Source organism: Triticum urartu, chromosome 4, assembly GCF_003073215.2.
Source record: "Triticum urartu cultivar G1812 chromosome 4, Tu2.1, whole genome shotgun sequence".
In the NCBI taxonomy this organism is placed as follows: domain Eukaryota; kingdom Viridiplantae; phylum Streptophyta; class Magnoliopsida; order Poales; family Poaceae; genus Triticum; species Triticum urartu.
Window position 1 is genome coordinate 487,513,284 of NC_053025.1, and position 5,353 is coordinate 487,518,636.

The following is a 5,353-nucleotide window of genomic DNA, read 5'->3' on the forward strand; positions in this document are numbered from 1 at the left end:
GATGTAGAAGCCCTTAGTGATCGAATCCCCCTCCTGCAGATCGCTGGAAAAGGTCCCCAGATGGGATCTCACGGTTACAGAAGGTTGCGGCGGTGGAAAAGTGGTTTCGTGGCTCCCTTGGATGTTTTCAGGGTATAAGAGTATATATAGGCGAAATAAGTAGGTCGGTGGAGCTACGAGGGGCCCACGAGGATGGGGGGCGTGCCTGGGCCCCCTTGGCGTGCCGCCCTACCTCGTGGCCACCTTGTTGCTTCCTTGACCTCCACTCCAAGTCTCCTAGATTACGTTTGTTCCAAAAAAGATCCTCGCGAAGGCTTCATTCCGTTTGGATTCCGTTTGATATTCCTTTTCTGCGAAACACTGAAATAGGCAAAAACAGCAACTGGCACTGGGCCTCTGGTTAATAGGTTAGTCCCAAAAAAAAATATAAAAGTGCATATTAAAGCCCATTAAACATCCAAAACAGATAATATAATAGCATGGAACAATCAAAAATTATAGATATGTTGGAGACGTATCGACATCCCCAAGTTTAATTCCTGCTCGTCCTCAAGTAGGTAAATGATAAAAAAACAGAATTTTTGATGTGGAATGCTACCTAACATAATTTTCAATGTAATTTTCTTTATTGTGTCATGAATATTCAGATCCAAAAGATTCAAGACAAAAGTTTAGTATTGACATAAAAATGATAATACTTCAAGCATACAAATAAACTAATCATGTCTTCTCAAAATAACATGGCCAAAGAAAGTTATCCCTACAAAATCATATAGTCTGGCTATGCTCTATCTTCATCACATAAAATATTTAAATCATGCACAACCCCTATGACAAGGCAAGCAATTGTTTCATACTTTTGATGTTCTCAAACATTTTCAATCTTCATGCAATACATGAGCGTGAGCCATGGATATAGCACTATAGGTGGAACAGAATGGTGGTTGTGGAGAAGACAAAAAGGAGAAGATAGTCTCACATTAACTAGGCATATCAACAGGCTATGGAGATGCCCATCAATAGATATCAATGTGAGTGAGTAGGGATTGCCATGCAACGGATGCACTAGAGCTACAAGTGTATGAAAGCTAAAAAAGAAACTAAGTGGGTGTGCATCCAACTCGCTTGCTCACGAAGACCTAGGGCATTTTGAGGAAGCCCATCATTGGAATATACAAGCCAAGTTCTATAGTAAAAAATTTCCACTAGTATATGAAAGTGACAAAATATGAGACTCTCTATCATGAAGATCATGGTGCTACTTTGAAGCACAAGTGTGGTAAAAGGAGAGTAGCATTGCCCCTTCTCTCTTTTTCTCTTATTTTTTTATTTGGGCATTTTTCTCTTTTTTATGGCCTCTTTTTTTCGTCCGAAATCTCATCCCGACTTGTGGGGGAATCATGACCTCCATCATCCTTTCCTCACATGGGACAATGCTCTAATAATAAAGATCATCACACTTTATTTACTTACAACTCAAGAATTACAACTCGATACTTAGAACAAAATATGACTCTATGTGAATGCCTCCGGCGGTGTACCGGGATGTGCAATGAATCAAGAGTGAGATGTATGAAAGAATTATGAATGGTGACTTTGCCACATATACGATGTCAACTACATGATCATGCAAAGCAATATGACAATGATGAAGCGTGTCATAATAAACGAAACAGTGTAAAGTTGCATGACAATATATCTCGGAATGGCTATGAAAATACCATAATAGGTAGGTAACTAATATCTGAGATTTTACAGATTTCCTATATCATACCTATTTCTATTTGTTACACTATTTCCGTTATGTAAGCCCACTTAGTTCAGAGGTTAGAGCATCGCATTTGTAATGCGAGGGTCATCGGTTCAAATCCGATAGTTGGCTTTTTTTTCTCTATCGATGTTCTACGAACAAGAATCTCTTTTTTCCGAATTAAATGGAGAATCCGGGATCTTTTATGTTTTTTACCTTACAATTTTGCTAGATACAAAACAATAAAATAAATAATATATATACAAAAAATAAAGATTTTGATGAAATTCCATTTTTTGGGGTACTTTAGTTTATTTTACTCTGTTTATCCTGTAGTTTAATTCAGTTTTAATTTCGATGTATTCTGTAATGTAAATACAATCTTATATTTACTAATTGAAAGCACCATAAGAATTACCATAACAGTCCACATCACTAAAATTAATTACACCATTGATTTAGATAATTGGTCAATCTTAACCCCACGATTTATGTTACTCTCGCGATGAAAAAAAGACCCAATATAGACGTGACAAGGACCAAACCTGAACCTATACGTGTTCCCCCCAAAAAAGAAAAAAACTAACCTACACGTATTGCTCCATCCCTACAGTCTCCCTTTATGAATAGCCACACGTACCTCTTCCTAAAAAAATGCATCAAGTAAAAAAAACACGCATACCTCTCAATTTCTTTTCTCGAGCGCCGACTCTGTCCTGTATCCTCAAGAGCGTGGCGTCTACGTTGCTCCTCGCCCTTGCCGTGAAGCCGGCCAAAGCCTCCACTCCATCAACCTCGCCGGCTCCACCATGGTATCCTCAAGATCTGTGTGGCCTCTACATCGGCTGTCTTCTTCCTCGCATCTCCCTTGCTGTGTAGCTTGCCAAGGTGTCCAGCCCCTCCTCCATGTTCTCAACTTCTGATCACATCAAGCTCAACAGGCCAAGGTTATCTCCTCTGCTTTGACGATGAAATTGGCAATCTGCGTCCAATTGAATCAGCCAGATGCAGAAGCGTGTCTTCCTCCTCATGGCATCTCTGTTGGATCATATACGCTCCATAGCTGGCAGCAGCAATTGTCGAAATTTGGACCATCCACATCAGATCTATGCAGCTATAACATTGGCCAGTTAAGCAACACCATCTTTCTTTATCGAACCATGTGCCAAATCAATCTAGAAAAATTGAGGATCTAGCTGAGGATTTATTCTTACAGATTTATTGGTAAAGCTTCTTCTGTACAATAATTGGATGGAAACCGCATAGGGAGCAGTGTCATCTTCATCCTGCTAAAACTATATGGCCCAAGGTGCCCAAACCATGAGCTGATGGAACATTCAAAGTTTCAGGTGGGTTAGGTTCGTGCCGCTTACAATCCTGCAATAATGCCTATAAAAATGTTTTTTCTCTAATTGTGCGTACTGTCAAATTTCTACTGGATGATGCAAAATATTGCGTGCAGATAGCTGTGTCCAAACATGCACGTTGTAGACCTGTTAATATTAAATTTTGAGTACTTAGATTTCTTCAGATGCTTTTAATTAAGCAGTGCTCTAGCAAAAGAATACTCATTTTGCTTACTGTTGTTGCTACATAACGCTTGGAGTTTGTTGTTGTTGCTCAGCTTGGCTCGATGCTTGAATGGATGTCTACTGAGTTGGAAAGGAGTATGAAGTGATCATGATAGCAGTTGTCCAGTTCAGGTATAAACACATTCATTCTTCATCTCATTTTTTTCTACTATTTTTCGTAATAATAACATAATGATACAAAAACGACTCCAATGTTTAGCTAAATATATAAGAGAATGCCTTATTTTTTTCACATGCAACTATGATATGAGTAGACTCAGGATAGATATTAGCTAAGGGTTAAATTTCATGGCCATTGACTTAATTGGCTTTGTTTCCTTCGTATCTTTTTTCTATGTGAAATACTTAGTAATTGGAGACACATATTTCGAGCCACTACATTACCTCTCGACGAGAAGAAATCTAATCCATTGTTTTTCAGTGAAAAAAAAATACCTGATGGATCTACTTTCTGCATCTAGCAACTGTAAGAGCCTGCATTGTCTCTTGCAGCAAAATATAAAGGCACATAACCACGTTTTCTACAACTCCTAATAAGCAGTCTTGATCAAGTACGTCGGATGCACATGAACAAATCCTCCTAATTACTGGAAGAGAAAGCTACCTGATCGCTGAGCCGGATGCAGATTAATATGTCCTCATACCAATACTAGACGAAGGTGAAGACCGAAGGATCAAGTGCCAGCCAACTCGAGTAACTCCTCCAGTATCTCACTGGCTAATGGCTCTAGCCTCCAGGCGTAAGGTATGGACATCACGCATGTTAGTCTGCACTCCATAAACATGCTAATTGTAGACCAAACTCGCAAGAGATTACTATTCTGTATGAGCCTTAGTTGTAGGTACATGGAACGATTTTTCCTCTTTTGTTTACTACATTTGCTTGATGCATTCAGTGAGCTTATATTTTTAGAGCATGTGTTTGGTATTTTCTTTGCAAGTTTGGAACTGCTGAGAGCCTGATATTGACCGACAGATGCATCTACCGACCTGCTATTCTATAGAATATGTTTTGATGAGAAAAAAGGAAAAGCATGAAATATTGCTCATAATAATTATGTCAAGTACTAGATCTTAAGTTGTCCCGAAAGGTTTGCAACTTCTAGAGAATAATGTTCATAGTTGAATCACCTTTTTGACATACAATTATTCAAACTTCCGACATTAATATTCACCGTCATTTGTACTGTGGGGTTCTGTCTCTTTTCCTATTCTATTAATTGATACATGCAGTTTTCCTGCATGGTTCAAAAAACTTATCTAGACCAAGGAAATCCCAACAATTCAACTAATTTATCCTACGCGCTTCCGTTTGAAAAATAAACTACAATGATGTGCTTTCTTATATTTCGTGTCTAGAATATCAATTTGTTATGGGATACCGTTCAGTGTTGAGTCAAACATTAAACTAAATGATCTCCCCGACCAAACCTCCTCTACATGGATGTTGGAAAGGCTAACCAACGAAAGATATATTTCATCTTTTATTGAAATATGGAAAACACGTGTGACAATGGGCATTGGTTTTCTAGAACTTCTGCAAATTTATAAGATACGCATAACATGCATGATTTTTTCCATTCACAACTTTGCATGTTGACCACCTATGCAATTACAATAGAGTTGCACCCTCATATTAACTTCTACACCATCTATCAATTTGAGGTCGTGTGCCATGAGACAATGGGCACATGTGGAACATCATGATAAATTTGTTTGTCAGAAGAACATAAGGCACTGAAATTGTCTTGCAACAAATTGGTTGAAGGACTGTAACATATGGCTCCATATCCAACCATGAAAAACGGTAGCTTGCGTGTCTCTAATATTATATTTAAAAATGTGTTATAATTTTTTTCATGACATTAATAATCCGCACAACGTTCCACATACAATGTATATCAAAATTGCTAGCCCGTGCAGTTGCACGGTGTTGTTGACTAGTGAAATTAATTGTGTAAAATGAAATTTCAATAAAATAAAATAAAGGAGTCTTCATGTCCCATTATCG

General features: G+C 38.2%; 1 non-coding gene across 1 annotated transcript; it reads left to right on the forward strand.

Annotated features, from left to right (window-relative positions):
- The first annotated feature begins 1,809 nt into the window (after positions 1–1,809).
- On the forward strand, positions 1,810–1,882 carry TRNAT-UGU. The gene has a single exon. It is a non-coding gene; the product is annotated as a tRNA-Thr (tRNA).
- Positions 1,883–5,353: the final 3,471 nt, after the last annotated feature.